This window comes from Calypte anna, chromosome 3 (assembly GCF_003957555.1).
Source record: "Calypte anna isolate BGI_N300 chromosome 3, bCalAnn1_v1.p, whole genome shotgun sequence".
Taxonomy (NCBI): Eukaryota; Metazoa; Chordata; class Aves; order Apodiformes; family Trochilidae; genus Calypte; species Calypte anna.
Window position 1 is genome coordinate 30,455,700 of NC_044246.1, and position 18,881 is coordinate 30,474,580.

Genomic DNA, 18,881 nt, shown 5'->3' on the forward strand with positions numbered 1-18,881 from the left:
GGGTTTCACTTGTGAAGTTTGCAGCTACAGAGTTTTTCTTTTCCTTAGTGCCAAGACTTGAAACTTGGGTCACAACAACCCCAGGCAGCACTACAGGCTTGGGGAAGAGTGGCTGGAAAGCTGCCCAGAGGGAAAGGACCTGGGGGTGCTGCTTGACACCTGGCTGAATATGAGCCAGCAGTGTGCCCAGGTGGCCAAGGCATCCAACAGCAGCCTGGCTTGGATCAGGAATAGTGTGTCCAGCAGGAGATGGGAAGGTATCAAAGCCCTGTACTGGGCACTGGTGAGACCTCCAGTACTGCATTCAGTTCTGGCCCCTCTCTCCAAGAGAGAGATTTTGGTGCATCAGAGAAGGTCAATCAAGCTGGTGAAGGTCCAAGAGCACAAGGAGAGGCTGAGGGATCTGGCATTGTTTAGTCTGGAGAAAAGGAGGCTGAGGGGAGACCTTGTTGCTCTCTACAGCTACCTGAAAGGAGGCTGTGGAGAGGTGGGTGTTGGTCTCTTCTCCCTAGTAACAAGTGACAGAACAAAAGGAAATTACTCTAAATTATGACAGGGGAGGTCTGGATTGGATATTAGGGAAAAAATCGCTTCACTGAAAGGGTTGTTAGGCACTGGGGCAGGATTCTCAGGGTAGCTGAGTAACCAACCCTATAGGTATTTAAAAGACTTGTAGATGGGACCCTTAGGGACGTTGTTCAGTAATGGACTTGGAAGTGTGCTATCTTGATGGTAGGACTTGATGATCTTACAGGTCTTTTACACCCAAGAATTATTCTATGATTCATAATTCTAGGGTTTTATGACTTTAATTCTAACAAGAATCAACTTCATTGCCTTCCACAGAAACTTAATTAAGCATCAATTGTGAAAACTTTTCCTATAGTTAAACTGATACACCAGGAAATACAGTCCTACTTTACCACTAATGGAAAAATCTTGGAGGCCTACCCAGCTAGGTAGTAGACATTTATGACTCTTTGGTTTTTCAAAATCAGAGTGCACTATCAGGAAGAGATTAAACAGATCTTTTCATACAATTATAAACATACAATCTTCAGAAGAGATGCAGGAGAAAAAGTCTACAAAGTTGAGCAAGCAAAATGTTACACTGATGTTACACTGGAATTGCACATTACAGAATACAGTTAGGGCTTCATTAACACTCATGAAATATGTGATTTAACATGGTAGTCCTCCATTTATAAAAGTTTATTTTTAAAATAGAGAGTATGTTAACAAAAAACTGTATGTTGTTGCAGAAAAAGAGACCTGTTTAGATTTTAGGCAAAGATGATCCACCTGCATTAAATTCTCTACCGTCTTTGCATACATCTAATATTAGGACCTCTTATACCTCTCTTATTAGGAACTGTCTCAATTCATGGAGTTCAAACCCACATTGTTGATCTCCTGCCAAAACCAGATGTTGTTATGGGTGACTTACTACTAATAATTTGAGACCTTCTCAACTGTTTCAATACCTCCATGTCAATATGGGCCATCTTTAATCAAAAGAATATTTTTCAGAAATTCACTGGTAGATAGAATAAAGGAATTGGCAGACATTAAAGAACACAGATGTTACAAATGTAGAGAACAGCTGAAGAATGTGTATAAGCAAAAAATCTTCAATGAAGATAAAACATAAGAAGAGGAAAAAACGCTACATAAAACATCATAGGAATGTATTGAAAAGCTTTCTGCTAGTCTCTTTGTTTCCTGTATTATTACATATGCAAGGCTGTTTTGCATATGTACCACAGCTACAAAAGACATTCAGTAACAAAAGACATTCAGTGCAAACAGTAAAATCTGCTTCAGGATCTGGATTTACACAAGACATGTAATCACAAGTAGGTTATGTGCTACCATGGCTGCACATGATCCAGCAGCTTACAACTAGTTCTGACGTACCAGCAGAGCCTACAGTCCCAAATTTCTGCACAGTGCAGAAGCATCCTAAGCAAGTTATTCACTTCACTCACACAGAGTATTTGCCTTCAGTGAAGAACTTAAAAGATCTTTACAAAAAAAAAGATCTTTACAGAAAGACCGTCATGGAAAATCCAATGTATGTGATTGCAATTTTCTAAGATCTAGCACAAAGCCTAAGCAAAGCCAATTTGCAAAGAATATGCAGAGGATATCACTGGAAGAGATGAGATCATAAACTTTTACCTTAAAATTTTCTTCCTCAAATGCAGCAAGAAAAATTTGAAGTCCCATTAATTATAATAAAGTATATATATATTTTTTTTTTTACTACCATAACAAAATACATTAAACAAATATGGTTTTCCTCTAATTTTCTAATAAGAAAGAAAGAAAAGACAAAAAGTCATCCTAGAGATCAAATAGAGGAAATCATAGCCTAAATGATGAAAGGTTTGCAAAGTGATAAGAAAAATTATGAAACCATGTTAGGAGAGAGTCCAGAACAAATCTGAATTAGGGTAGGTATCAGTTAAACAACAGGGGTACCAACCCACATGAGCCACAGAATTAGTAAGGCAAAACCTAGGTTTCTTATTAAAACAAGTATTTTTCAGTTGAAACTCAAATAATGAGCAGATTTAATTACCTCTCCTTTTTCTATTAGTAGCACAATTTAGTAACAGATTTAGGCAGCCACAACTTCCCTGGGCAACCTCTGCCAGTGTCTCACCACCCTCACAGTAAAGAACTTCTTACTAATATCTGCTGTAAATCTCCCCTCTTTCAGTTTGAAGCTGATATCCCTTGTCCTATCAGTTCATGCCCTTGTGAAAAGTCAGCCACAGCTTCCCTGTAGGCTACTTCAGACACTGGAAGGCCACTCTAATTTCTCCCCAAAGACTTCTCTTCTCCAGGCTTAAAACCCCAACTCCCTCAGCCTGTCTTCACAGGAGATGTGCTCCAGATCTCCAGTCATTAAGGAAATCTCAAAATAAAAGCTGATTTTCTATCAAAGCATAAAAATATTTTATCATGAAAATATATTTTAAATAAAAATAAGCCAATGATTTTTCATAATTTTTTTCATGTTTTAATTTTAACTGAGAAAAAATGGTGGAATTCAGATGAATTATACAAATTTTTATTTTTGAGAACAATGTGCTTTTTTTCCATCAATTTCATCCCTCTCTAAATGTACTAGCAAGCTAAATTGATTTACAGTACAATGTGATTTTAAATCATGTACAGAATCAAAGCATTTCATACTACATACAATTTCAACACACATGCAGTTAACCCAGAAAAACATACTTCAAGAAGCTGATCCTTACAAAAGTTGCTCATATTGCAGAGTTAGAAAATAAATATTAAGTACTCCCAAAATTCAGTAGTCCCTTAGTAGTGAAGCACAGTCAGCTCAGATTGCATATTGAGGAAAAGGAAATTGTCAGCAGTTGTTAATGTCAACAGTTGAATTAAAAGGAGTTTCTATTGTTATTATCAACATTTTACTTCACCTCTACTGCAGTGATATTTAGAGAAAGCAATCTGTTGAAAATGAGGAATAGCTTGAGGTTCCAAAATAATTTGATCAAAATAAATACACCAACACAGAGCACAAAAGCCTTCAACATGCAGTAGAAAACACCTTGGATTTAATTATTTTGATTATCACAGAATTATAGGTATTTATAAAACACTTCTTTACCTGTTCATGGGCTGTATGGGAGTCCCCAAACTCTTTTCTTTCCCAGCATTTCTTGCAGTACTACCATCTCTTGTGCCCTTAGAGGCAGGGCAGGATGGATGTAGCAGCTGAGACACTCAGCAGGATGGACACATCTCACCCACCTGGGCTGTTTCTCTACTCCTGCAGAGGCTGAGTTTTCAATAGGAACACGTGCCTCCTTTCACTTACATGAATCATGTATTTCCACTTCAGATCCATACCTTTTTGGCACTACTGTTTTTATATTATAGTAGGGGGGTGTTCAAAGAGAAACGAGGGTCCATAGATAAAGAAGAGTAAGAAAATTCAAGGAAAAAGGATGTGGTGCCTGAATTTTTAATGGAGGAACATGAGAAAACACTGAAAAAAGAAAGCTCTCATCCTCTTGTTCCTGTCCTTCTTCCAAAACTTTGTTCATAATTACTGAATGTAAACTGGACCAGCTGATGTACATGTTGCCTCTCACTACTGCTTTATGTCCTCTTCAGGAGGGGATGAACTGGGAGGCACACTCACATATATGTGCACAGTACACAGGTTTATCTGTCACTTGCCAAGACAAACAAACAAACTCCACCCTAGATTCCTGTGACTTCTGTGAGGGGAAGCAGGAAATACATGCTATGACCCAGAAGCACAGCTGAGGCAACAACCTTTCTGCTAAGTGGGACAAGGAGCCAAATGCACATAGGTACCCAGGAACAAACATCCACATCTGTGAACCTTCAGGCATAGTGTGCTGGCCGTAAGCCAACACTATGAAATGCTTCTGCCACACCTTCCCTCTTGATTGATGTTATCATTGCTACTGAAGCTATTTAATTCATTTTACCTTTGAAGATCAGACAAAATTCATTGCCAACAGCTGAGCCTCTCTGTCACACACACATAGACACCCCACTCTTAGTGTCTGGCTCCCAAAGAAGTGGGTGTCCAGTTGGACACCAGGGATGTACCATTGTGGTGACCCTCACACATGAGTTACCCCTCGAAGCAGTGCTGGGAAATAAACCCTGTCTTCTGTATTCAGAGGAATGAAGGCCATCAGGCAGTAGATAGGCCAGGGCATGTTGGGTCAGACAGCTGCCCAGTAGCAAGTCTACACCATCCACTAGCAGACATCTCGGGAAGAGTAGGAAAAAGTAAGGTCCCATGTCATTTCTTCCCATACTTGACCAGTCTCTGTCCGATTTCATCTTCCTGAGCCACATACAGCTTTTGTAAATCATAAACAGAATATGTGTATGTCTTTGGGAAAGGTTATTTGAGGAGAAACTATGTCAAAAGCTATCAGCAAATTCATCCTTAAAAGCACTCTGCACCTGCATTGAGGCAATCCCATGCACGAATACAGGTTGGGAAGAGGAAGGACTGAGAGCAGCCCTGAAGTGGTGGGTGGTAGCAGGCTAGGGGTAGACCAGAAACTTAACATGAGCCATCAATGTATGTCTGCAGCTCAGAGAGCCACCCAGGTCTGGCCTGCACCAAAAGAAGTACAGACAGCAGTCGAGGGAGGTGATTCTCCCCATCTACTCTGCTCTTGTGAGACCCCATCTGGAGTACTGTGTCCAGTTTTGGAGTCCCAAACATAAGGACATGGAGCTCCTTGAGCATGTCCAGAGGAGAGCCACTAAAATGATCAGAGGGCTGGAGCACCCCTGTGCTCCAGGCTAAATAAGCTGGGGGTTTTCTGCCTGTGAAGAGGAGGCTCTGAGATGACCTTATAGCAGCTTTCCAATACCCAAAAGAAAGCTGGGGCAGGGCTATTTGCATGGATGTGTAGTGAGAGGACAAAGGGAAGTGGTTTAAAACTTGAAGAGGGGAGATTTCGATCAGACATTAGGAAGAAATTCTTTAATTTGAGGGTGGTGAGACACTGGCACAGGTTGCCCAAGGAAGTTGTGGCTTCCCCCTACCTGGAAGTGTTCAAGGCCAGGTTGGATGGGGCTTTGAGCAATCTGGTCTGGTGGGAGGTGTCCCTGCCCATGCAGGGGGGTTGGAACCAGATGATCTTGAAGGTCTCTTCCAACTGTAGCCATTCCATGATTCTACTCAATATTTTAGTACCTTTTCAAAACATTTTTTCTATTAACAGTGTGTGTGTGGGGGGAGAATGTAACACCTCCATGCATATAAAAAAGGATAAAGAAAAGGAACTGCTTTTAATTTTTAGTATTGCTCTTTTTTGATAAAAAATTACCATCCTCCCATTTTCAGATTACATCAAAATACGAATTGAAAAAAATCATCTTGAGACTACAAAAAAATAAAAAGGAACCTACTGACAAGTTTCAAGGACAGACAAACTGTTTTCTGAATTTGTGGGGCTTTGCAATCTTTAAGAAGTAGGAAGCAGTTGCTGAAAGAAAGCAACAAATTAAGAACTTTCTTTGAATCTTGTGCCCTAAGTACCCATTGCTGATAGAAAAGAAGCAATCCCTCTTTCTCATTTGTATTTGTGCCCGAAATAAAGGTGAATTTAAGGGGGCAGTGTATTGAACTTACTAAATACTAATAGGTTAATTCACACTACATGAATGTAACAGGCACTGTGTTATGGGCTTATTATGGTTTAACTCCTCTGTCCATGCAGCAATCTTACCAGGCTGCTGAGTGATAAACTGATCCATTGAAGTACAACTCAGGCAACTTAACTCAGGCAACTTTACTCAGCCAACAGCACCCCTGACACCCTTTGCTTTTCCAGAAATCTATCAGAGGTAGTTAATCCTTTGATGACATTTGACTTTGAGAAGAACATTGCCCTATCTTAAATTCAGTATTCTGTTTTTGCACCCAATCCTGTAGCAAAATTGCCTGAAGGCTTCTCAGAAATACAGGCCAGTGAACTCTGTCAAAGGGAGAAGTGTGTGGGCAGAAGCACAGGGAGACAGACAGGAAAGGAAAGGATAAGGAGAAGAGGAGGAGGGGGAGCCTGACATAGAGCCCTAAATAACCAGCCTTACTGCTCCTTGGTTGCCAAAATAGCCAGGTGAACCTGGTCAGCTGCAGCTACAAAACCCTCCTCCAGCAATATCTCTGCCCACTCAGGTAGTCCCTCCCTTGTGGGCAGGTGGGTGGGAGGCTGTGGGAGCAACTACAGCAGCTGCCCAGGCTCTGCAGGGCTCTGGTAGTGGCAAAACAAGCAGTGTGACTCACTTTTGCCCTTGCAGGTCTGCTCTGAAATCTATGGTTAAATTCTACCTAAAGGGTAGGAAAGGCCTGACAATTAAACTCTCAGGAAAACTGAGGGGAAATGAGAAACAATTAAGTCATCCCTAATGTGACTGTATTTTTTTTTAAGGGTGACTTTATGGGTTAAAGTCAGGAATAGAGTTCAGGCAGGCTACAGTGACTGGGATGTAAACTCAGTGCTGCTTCTGACTCATTTATTCACAATGTTACTCTGCAGACCAGCAGGCTGCCCAGCATTATGAATTAACTGTACAGAGTTCAGAAATACTGCCTTTGAAATCTTAATTAACATAGTAGTAGTAGTAGGCTTTTCCTTCAATACTACCATAGTTTATATGCCAGACAGGCCAAAGAGCTAAATGAAGAGCACAATGTGTGCATCTCAGCAAGCACAGTCAGGTGATGTAACTCTGTCCCTATACCCTGTTTCCTTTCCTTGAAGTATATTTCTTACCTTAAAAGAAACCCCTCATTCTACCATGATCCAAATCTTTGGGTGATTTGTCCCCAGAACATGACTGAAAATCCTAAATATCCAAAAGTTGTGTTTTATTTCAAATAAAGGTATGGCCTGGATTAAACTTATCTTCCCTTTTTTCTACCTTTTGGGGAAAATTTTCTAACTCTTCTCTGCATATGTGAGAAACAGGAGGTCATCTTAAATAAAAGAGGAGCATTATGTAATCACATGATTCTACCTTTTTTTTTTAATTCGTAAAGCACACACTCTTTGTGTCTGCCATTCACCAGAGATCCTATCCCCCTTCCTGCCCCTCCCTCACACAGAATCCCATCTCAGTCTTGTTTCCCAAATTGCACTCCTCAGCCTCCCTTTCATGTGCTTTCCTCTTTCTCACCTTTCCAATATTGTCTCTGTGTTTCCTTCCAACCTGTGCTGTTGCTCAGTTTTGCTCCAGAATCAGCATCCTGGAGAACTGACTGCTGTTCCCTCATTGCACATTTCTCCTGCCCTGACCTACCCCATTCTTCCCTGATCCATCCTGTCCCCTCAGAAAGGCAGACAACCCAGACCCCTTGTGTACCTGTGAAGCTCACCAGAATCTCTGTCTTCTCATTTCTTAACCACTCAGACAGCAAGTCAGGGCTTGCTTGCTGTCACATTTGGGTTAATGTCCCAGAGGAGAGGGCATTTCAAGGCAGATTCCAAAGCACTGCAGCTGAGTGCTTTCCTGGATTTCACTAGGAACAAGGAATTCCTCTTGCATGGGAGAGATATCCTTTGTGGGGAGAAAGCACAAAACATTGTCTGCTTGAAAATCTAGTAAGTGTGTGGTACTGTCTAGTATAAGAGCCTTGATAGGATTAGAGATTAATTTTAATTTGCTTAAATATTTTTTTTATTAACTTAAATTTAATTTTATCAAAGGATTTCATTTTAATCAGTGATTCAGTTAGATTGTGCATCAGCAGGGATGTCCAAACTAAAGCTGGCACCCAGGCCTCAGCAACATGAAGGATGAGTTTTCTCCACCATGATCAAAAAAGGATAGAAGGGTGACAGAGGGACCAGGAAAAGGAAAAAGGTTTTAAAGGATTAAAAGAATTCTGTTTACTTTTGATCTAATGATCAATATCTGTGAGAAATGTGCCAGGATTTTAGCTTAAGAGGAAAGGAGAAAGAGCTGAAATTAGAAAAAAAAAAAAAAATCAGTGCTTGTTCTGCACTCCTCCTCTTCCTTCCACTACTCCTGGGAGCACTAGAAAATAGTGACAAAGAGGAAAGAATTAATTGTGTGGAGAGGAAAGTGCAAAGAAGTGCTAAAAAACATTGAAGACTTCTTGCCAGATTTAAGGACGGGGATTTGTTTACTTTCCAAATGTAACTGAAGATTATAAAATAGAGAACTAGGAAAAAAAGAACAGCATAGGAGAAAAAGTGCAATGATGTGCTTGCCTCAGTGGAAACAACAAAGAATTTTCACATCCATAAGTCACCGAGGATGATGTTGAACAACAACTATCAGAGATAAGCACTTGATAGATTGTACCCTAGGGCACTGTTTGGGCCAGTCAAAGCAGTCTTTGGCTTGCTAATGTAGCAGCAGAGCGGTTCCAAAAAACACTTGGCACTTCTTGGCATGTGTCAGAAAATTTCCACAGTGATCTGTGCACATTGCAATGACCTGATTATACCTATTCATCAGAGATGGGGAATCATAAAATCATTTTCATTGGAAACAAACTTTAAGATCATCAAGCTGAACCGTAAGCTAGCACATTGCCAAGGGCCCCAAAACTGAACACAGTATTAAAGGTGCAGCCTCCCCACTGCTGAGTACAGGGGAACGCTCACTTCCCATCTCCTGCTGGCTGCACTATTCCTGATACAACAAGGATGCTGCTGGCCTCTGGGCACACTGCTGGCTCATATTCAGATGGCTGTTGACCAGCATTCCCAGGTCCTTTTCCTCTGGGCAGCTTTCCAGACACTCTTCCCTAAGCCTGTAGCATTGCATGAGGTTGTTGTGACCCAAGTGCTGGACCCACCACTTGGTGTTGTTGAACCTCATGCAATTGGCCTCAAGCCCATTGATCCAGCCTGTTCAGGTCCCTCTGCAGACCCTGCCGACCCTCAGGCATTCCAACACTCCCACCCAACTTGGAGTCATCTGCAAACTTACTGGAGGAGCATTCAATCCCCTCATCCACTTCATTGGTAAAGATGATAAAGGTATGAAAGAGAACTGGCCCCAACACTGAGCCCTGGGAAACACCATTTGTAACTGGGTGCCAGCTGGATTTAATTCCACTCATCACAACTCTCTGGACCTGTCCAGCCAGCAAGTGTTTTACCCAGCAAAGCAGACACCCATTTAAGCATGAGTATCTAGTTTCTCCAGGAGAATTCTGTAGGAAACTGTTTCAAAAGCTTTACTAAGTTCTAGATAGACAGCATCCACAGCCTTTCCCTCATCCACCTTATCACAGAAGCACATCAGGTTAGCCAAGGAGAAACTGCCTTTCATGAACCCATGCTGAGCAGGTCTGATTGCCTGGTTATCCTACAAGCATTGCATGAGGGCACTCAAGATGATTTGCTCTGTAACTTCCCCAGAACCAAGGTCAGACTGACAGGCCTGTGGTTTCCTTAATGGCCCTTCATGTAGATGGGTGTCACATTTGCTAACCTCCAGTCAACTGGGACCTCCCTGGTTAGCTGAGACTGCCAATAGATGACAAAAAGTGGCTTGTTGAGCACTTTTCCCAGCTCCCTCTGTACCCCTGGGTGGAATCTGGTCCCATATACTTGTCTATGTCTAAGTGGTGCAGTAAGCCTCTATGCTAATCAATAATCCTTGGATTATTTGGGCTCCATTCTACTCCCATCCCTGTCTTCTAGCTCAGGGGAGTGGGTGCCTGGAGAGCAAATGGTCTTACTACTAAAGACTGATGCAAAGAAGGCATTAAGTAAAATCTCAGAGGACAACATATGCAGAGGATTTAAGGATTGGTCATCATACACAGATTTGGATCACTCCACAGCTGTTAGTACTCAAGGCTTTTTGAAAGCCAGTGCAAAGTATCTAGCAACATAGGTCAACTGTGGTTGAAGAGAGGGCTTTATTCCATAAACTAATGACCCTAAAAAGGTTCAAGCCATTCTGTAGAATTTCTGTCACCAGCCATATTTAAGCACCTGGTAATAAAGCATCCACCTATGAACTGTATGAATATGCTACCTATCTTGCTGGCCTTTTAGCTACAACCTTGGACATAACAACCTTCAACACAGCATCCAGCTAAGTAGCTGAGACTGGAAATCAGCTGCATCAGTCCCAAAATTTACACTGGATCTCAGATTTTCCAAGGCCACAGGACCATTTTTTTCCCTGGGAGTACAGACTCTGGTTCTCTGATTGTACAATTAGAAAGGCAGGCCTGCTAGCAAGCCAGAGGTAAGTGGAGGTTTTATAGCACCTGTACCTAAGTGCAGACAATGAACCCCACAGCAGATTCTGAGAATTATCTTGTGGAGAAGAGCTGCCAGTCTTTTCAAAAAGTTACTAATATCTAGGGAGATACTGGAAGAAAGGATAAAAAGATGTACAATTTTTTTACAAAAGTAAAATATTTTTTTTTTAAAGGCAAGGGAGTGTTTCTGGTAATCTTTCTGTAAGTTTATCTTTATTTTTAAACAAGAAATGCAACAAATACTTTAAAAAGAAACAATTACTGGCTAGCAATAGCTTTGTGTGAATCAAGCAGTATTAAATTATGAAAGAAAAATCCTGCCAGATATCCATGGATCCGTCCAAAAAAACAATTATAAAATTAGACAAAGCAGTGAATTGCTATGTGACAGTAAGAAAGGCATTTGATATATTATAGAAATCATAACTCAAAAATTAATTTCAGCTGACTGGATAACAACATTGCCAAATTTGTTGATCTACAGTTCCATTGTTATGACCATTTAAGATTTGCAAACAACAGGATAAGTTTTCAGTCATCTAACTTAACATCCATAAGATGGGAAAGACAGCACTCTTGTATAATTATTGCATTAATGCCCTTCCAACTTTACAAAAAGAAATATTTTTCCTTGTGTGAATGGACATAACTCAATCACATGCTGCAGTTTTCCTACTGCATAGTCGTGTTCCTCATCAGACCCACAGATCATGCAATATTCTCTTGCCATACTAACCTCTTGCTGTCAAAAATAGCTTGAATTCTCCAGCCACCTTCCATTCAACTTTGGTTTAGAGATGATTCAGCCCAGCTTGCCAATGGTTGCCACCTGCTCACCACAAACTCAGTGTTCCCAGTAGAAAACAGTAGGGGAGGAAGAGAAAAAAAAGATAAAGAAAAAAGGCAGGACAGCATCCTGGGCTACGTCTAGAGGGGATAGTATGTGTCAGACTGCACTGCATGCACTCTGCACAGGGTGCCCTGGTGCAAGAAGGGATGGGAAGAGAGAGGAACTGCTGATGGAGGCATAATGGAGATACCTTACTGAGAGTAACTATTTTTTTAATCAGCTGAACAGTATCCACTGGAAGTCTATGCTACTGTGAGACCTCTGAGAAATTAGCTAACCCAAGAACTGCTAAATCAAGAGGCAGATAGTAAAGAAATGCTTTCACTGCATGACCTGAGCTGCCTTCTGTTCAAATCAAGCATTTCTCCTCTGATGAACTGTGAGTTCACGAGGGGAAGGATGTGGCCTTATGAAACACAGAGCAACAAACTGAAGAAATGCTGCATTATATTGCCAACATCTGCAATCACACAGTATTCTCTTATGAGCTTTGAGACATCAAGACATTACATGATTTTGGGGGAGTCCTTTTTGCCATAAAGATGTTGTCAAAGAAAAGTCCACAGTGGAAGGGGAAAGAAAAAAAGAAAAAACAAACAAACAAACAAACAAAAAAAAAAAAAAAAAAAAACAAACAAACAAACAAAACAAAAAAACACGTAAAGGTGTTGGCATAAGTATCCTACAAGGAAAAATATAAAAATCACAACATCTCTTTTGATTAAGTTGTTTTAGACCACTTCAGTGGTCTCCAGAAATGTAGAAGGTACCAAGGAAGAAGAAAATATATTTACCATTAAAAAACATATATATAAAGAATAGAGTAAATTAAAAGGAAAAGATAGGGATAATGCTTATGAATTAAATACTCCTCATGCTGAAGAAATCATCCAAGTCAGTCATTAGCTTGTATCCAATGGGATTTCCAGCTCTTGAGCAGGTCAGAAATTTAAGAACAAATAAAACTATGGAAAATATGCCTGAAAGTTCTGGAAACTATCTGGAATAACTTTTTGAATCTTAACTTTTTGTTTTGTTCAAAACAGTGCTACATTACTCCATAATCGGAGAGTGGCCTTGGACCACCTTTTTATCATTAATTTAATAGTTTGAATTTGGTTATGGTCAGGATTAAAACATAACTTGCACTGAAGCTCTGTAGAGCAGATTTGCTGTTTCTAGGACCTTGAGTTCTAAATTTGAAAGCTCACACAAACTCCATGTAACTAGGAACAATCTTCTTCTTATATAATTGCTGAGGAACAGGCATCCTGAGCTCTCTACCTTCTGTCCCAAGTGTAAAAATATAATCTTTTTGTGAAATTCTGTCTGAATATTCTACCTGGTGCTATGTAAAAGGCCAACCTGTTGGTCCCTTAGGCCAGAATATAAAAAGGCTTCTCCTCGGAATGTTATGTTGTCCTGAGTTTTTACTGAAAGAAAAATTACTTTCTCTGGATCTTTTTAAAGAATATTTGTATGCAACTCCTCCATACCCAAAAATCAGCTTAATGAGCAAAGACAAATGCTTTTAAGTGCTATCTGTTTTCCAAGGTCTGAAACACAGATGTCTCTTTTTGGTAATGCTGCAAGCCACTGACCTCACCGCAAAATCTGATGCCTTCCATTGGTGCATCTCCCAGACACGATTTGCTAGGTAAAGAGGGCTTTTGTGAGGTTTTTTAGAAGCTAACTTCAGTTCAGAGCCTTAATATAGAGAGTTTATCTTAATATTGTTCCATGTTTCAACAGGTGGTTTAGATACAAAGACACAGGCACTTGTCAGATTATGAATGGCATTACTGGTGAAGAGGGAAATATTAATTTTTCTTTCCAGTTATCAGTCTTTCTAAGAGTTCTGAGTTGAACAATATTTCTCTTCCCTTGCCATTATATTTTACAGAGAAATTTTCGAGAACAGATTAGGACCTACATTTAAGATATGTATATCTCAGTGATACCTAACTCTGAAAAGCTGTCCTTAGTTTGAATAAAGCTTGCACAGAATTAACTGATATGGTGTTTTATCCTTTTCAGTTTCTCTTAATTTTAAGTCTATGTTTCTTTTCACCCCTTAAATCACAATACAAACTTTACTTCTGTGACTGGACCAGTTTTTTAACATATTCCACTAAATCATAATGGTATTTAATGTAATTTATTTCATTCTACACCACTCATAGTTTGGCCAGAATATCTCCTGAGAGGTTATAAAAGGACTTGATCAAATAATATACAGAGGTGCAACTGGAAAGGTGCTAGTATGTCTCTTCTCAAGTTTAAAAAAAAAAAAAAAAAAAAAGAAAAAGTCACTTTCAAACCTCAATTGGTTCAGACAGGGATGCATTTCTTCTAATGCCTCCAGCACTGAGCAGAGGCAGATACTCAGGGGCCATGCATGTATGATACCTCAGAGTACATCACTGTCCTTCAGGTGTTCTCATCTTGGGGCATTTCCTGAAACTGATCTGGTTTCTCTATTTCCTGACATTGATGTAAACACTCACTGGTCTTTACATAATCTTTTCCACATGCTTATCCACTTCCCCTTGAATATGTAAACTATCATACATGTGAACTATCCATACATGCTTTGACATGAAATTCCAAAATCTATTGGCTACTGCATTAAAAAAAAAAAAATAAATCTTTAGGCTTTGAACCTGGCTTCTGTTAGTTTTGATGTACCAAAAGGAATGATAAACAGTCAATGCCACTCACAACTTTGTAGATTTATATCAAGTATCCCCTAATTAATCTATTTTCAGGGTGCTGAGTTTTAACCTATTTAATTTTTCTCCATTTTATTTCAGAGCATGAATTTGAATATTTTTATCTTTTTCTTTTTAAGAGTCACAGCTATTTGTTCTCCAGTTCCTTTATTTAGAGCCTAGCACAGAGGCAAATATAATTTGTTTCTATGATCTATATTCATTTTGCATTAAGGTAAACTAAAACCTGAAGTACTAAGTTACAGAACTTAATCAAATCCAATGCACAAACACAAAACACAGAATATTCGGCTAGGCAGTCACAAAGAAGCTATTAGTTTGCTATACCTATCACTGATGAATCCTTAAACAAAGAACTAATTCAATCAAATTTCAAGAAAAATGTAAACAAATCAGAATCCAGAGGGCCATAACAGCATTAGAAAAGCTAAAAAGAAAAACTAGTGATGTAAACAAAGACTGTACTAATTGGTTACTTTTTTCTGAAGAAGTAGAGGTTGGGAACAGATATGACAATTATCTTAGAATACATAATAGAGCACTATAAAGGGATGGTAATCAATAGACCACATTTTCCACCAAGAGAAAAAAAAATTGGAAAACAACTTCGACTGGATATTACAAAGATCTGTCTGAGACTGAGGGAGGGAAATGCCAAAAAAGTCTGTCTAAAGAGAACTGGAATCTCCTCCCCTGAGGGCTTTTAATATCTTCCAGGGTGGCATTCTTGATCTTTTCCCAGTCTATGGAGATAAGCAAGTGATCTTCTGAAATCCCTGACAGCTCTGCACTGCTATGGTTTCTTATTGATGTAACATGTGGCTTTAATGGGACACAGCTGCCTAAGAGCATTTTATGAGCTCTGGTAGCTAGCCAGAGGACCAATATATGGACCTGTAAATAGCAGGAATAGGACACAAGGACTATTGTTTGTAGTCATATGGTTTTATTTGTGTGTTACTTGGAAAAATTAGATCTTGCCTATTCACTTTTTGCTGCTTCTGACTAAGGCATATAAAGTACGGAAATAACATAATTGAAGCTCTTATTCTGAATTCAAAATTTCCAAATTGCTAAGTACATCAAGGGGCTCTCAGCACAATGCAAACAGAATGTGTTTGCAGGAATAGGCATAATCACAACTTTGTTCCAATTAAAACATTTTTTGCGTTGTTGTTTCCCTCTCCTTACCCTTACAATTACCATGACCTAATGAGAACTCAGACATCAGTGTGTTCTCCAAAATTATAACCATTCCCCTCCTTCATAAATTATAATTATTGTTCCTAAATCACATGCCTTCCATGTGGCAGAATTTGCTCAAGTTTCGCAAGCAGAAGTATATGAGGACCATCTGCTGCCTCTAATGAAACGAGGCTCATCATTAAGGCCTTCTCATGACAGCTCTGCAGTGCTAAGTGTGAACAAGACTGCCTCACTAGACACTAACAGATGACTACACAGAAATATCAGACTGGTGAACTTTAATTTTACAACATTATTTTATTCTTGATGTGTATGTCTCATTTTAGCTTCCTATAGAATTAGTGAAAAGAAGTGAGTTCTAAGCTTTAATTTTCCTCTTGGTTCCAGGCAAATAGCTCAGGTTTTAAATTTTTTTCTTGCATACTTTATTCTTAAATTTTACCTATTATTTAGGTCATAACAAAGACTTTTTGTCACTTTCTCCCCTCCATTTGTTTTAAATACAGGTGTCCTATTTGATGAATCTCTAGTGAAAATACCAGCCAGTGTAAATGTATTCATTAAAATCTTTTGCTTTTGGCCTTACAATAACATTAAAAGAACAGAGTCATGAACTTTCACGGACTATTTTATCCCCTTATTCTGCGCATGTGTTAGGCCAAGAGTAGTATTTTTAGGATGTAAATAAACAAGTTCAAAATTAAGGCCAAGTGGGATGTTTTATCTCTGGCATCTACTCATTCTGAATTTCTGATGCTGCAGAATTATTAATGCTTTTAAAATAGAAGTTGTGTTGTTTTTTGCTTTGAAGAACAAACTAATAGCCTTTCTTTTTTTAAACTTCAGTTACATGATGCCTTCTAACATCCTCAATTCATATAAAGAGCTAATTCATATAAGAGCTAAGCTGGACTCACCCCAAAATCATCTTCTGTACCTTCTCTTACAGCCTTTCTTAGGCTGGTGCTTCCTCAGACATAATTCTTCCCATTTTATCTTTCTTAGTTGGTTTTGGTCTTTACTGCTTAGCCATCTGATCTTAGTTTGTCTTCTCCCGGGAAACTACAGGCCCGTCAGCCTGACCTCAGTGCCTGGCAGGGTTATGGAACAGATCATCCTCAGTGCAATCACACAGCACCTGCAGGATGGGCAAGGGATCAGACCCAGCCAGCACGGGTTTAGGAAGGGCAGATCCTGTCTGACCAACCTGATCTCCTTTTATGATCAGGTGATCCGTCTGGTGGATGAGGGGAAGGCGGTGGATGTGGTCTACCTGGATTTCAGCAAAGCCTTTGACACCGTCCCCCATAGCATTCTCCTGAAAAAGCTGTCAGCCCACAGCTTGGACAGGAGCACCCTGTGCTGGGTTAGGAACTGGCTGGAGGGCCGGGCCCAGAGAGTGGTGGTGAACGGGGCTGCATCCAGTTGGCGGCCAGTCACTAGTGGTGTCCCCCAGGGATCAGTGTTGGGCCCGGTTCTGTTCAATATCTTCATTGATGATTTAGATGAGGGGATTGAGTCCATTATCAGCAAATTCGCAGATGACACCAAGCTGGGAGGAAGTGTGGACCAACTCGAAGGCAGGAGGGCTCTGCAGAGGGACCTGGACAGACTAGAGAGCTGGGCCGATTCCAACAGGATGAGGTTCAACAAGGCCAAGTGCTGGGTCCTGCACTTTGGCCACAACAACCCCATGCAGCGCTACAGGCTGGGGACAGAGTGGCTGAGAGCAGCCAGGCAGAAAGGGACCTGGGAGTCTGCATCGACAAGAAACTGAACATGAGCCAGCAGTGTGCCCAGGTGGCCAAGAAGGCCAATGGCATCCTGGCCTGTATCAGAAACAGCGTCACCAGCAGGTCCAGGGAGGTGATTCTGCCCCTGTACTCAGCGCTGGTTAGGCCACACCTCGAGTACTGTGTCCAGTTTTGGGCCCCTCAGTTTAAGAAGGATGTAGAGGTCCTGGAACAGGTCCAAAGGAGGGCAACCAGGCTGGTGAAGGGACTTGAGCACAGGCCCTATGAGGAGAGGCTGAGAGAGCTGGGGCTGTTCAGCCTGGAGAAGAGGAGGCTCAGGGGAGACCTCATTGCTGTCTACAACTACCTGAAAGGAGGTTGTAGCCAGGTGGGAACTGGACTCTTTTCACAGACAACCTTCAACAAGACAAGAGGACACAGTCTTAAGTTGTGCCAGGGGAGGTTTAGGTTAGATATTAGAAAGAATTTCTTCACAGAGAGGGTGATCAGGCTATGGAATGGACTGCCCGGTGAGGTGGTAGATTCTCCGTCCCTGGAGACATTTAAAAAAAGACTGGATGTGGCACTCAGTGCCATGGTCTAGCAACTGCTCCGGTGGGTCAAGGGTTGGACTAGATGATCTCTGAGGTCCCTTCCAACCCGGCTAATTCTATGATTCTATGATTCTCATAGACAATAGAGTGGGACATTTTTTTCACCTCTACAGTCCCTCCTGAAGGAGGTACAGCTGGAGCTTTACAACCTACTCAGGTTGTAGAGCCCCACAGGTCCCATTTCTTCTCTTCAAGCTTTGTAAAATAGTCTCTGGTTATCTACACCTTAACTCCCTTCCTCATTCCTCACCTTAATCCCTCTAAGGCAAAGCCATTCTGACAGCTAAATTCTGTTCTTTTTACCCAGCAGACTAATTCCAGAACCCAATTTCCACTGCCCCATAACCCTCCAGTCCCTCTATTTCAGGGTCTCCTACTACCAGACCCCTTTTTCCCATCTCCTGACTTGGACCCTGGCCCAAGGTCAGGCTTTCCTCCTTTACTGTTTTAAATTTTATAATTTTATAAAACATAGGCAATTAAGAGAAAGAGGCCCTGGTCTTCAGAGTGATGTCCAGAACCAGTGTACTCAGTAACACCCCAAGAACTTCAGTTACAGGAGAGGTCTCCTCAGTCCTGCACTGTCCCAGCCTGAACATAGAGATAAACTTAAGGGAAGGCTGAAAACATCTGGGGAGCATGAGCATTTTTGAAATATGCATTCTTTAAGCAGCTTAGAGCTTTGCCAGATTTGGGCTGATTTTACAGAGATTAAAGCTGTCCTTTAGCCAATGGCCCCTTCTCTTCCAAGTGTCAAGTCTCCACTCAGAGAGCACAGACACACTCAGGCAAGAAAGTTTCCTTTAATGAGGGCCAAGCAGGACTTGAAAATACCTTGGGCAGCCCACGCAGTGTACATGAAAAAAATCCATGAGGGTTCACATTTTCTACAATAATATGAAGCCTATTCTGCCTCTTCTCCCACTAATGAGACTATGAAATGATGACCTA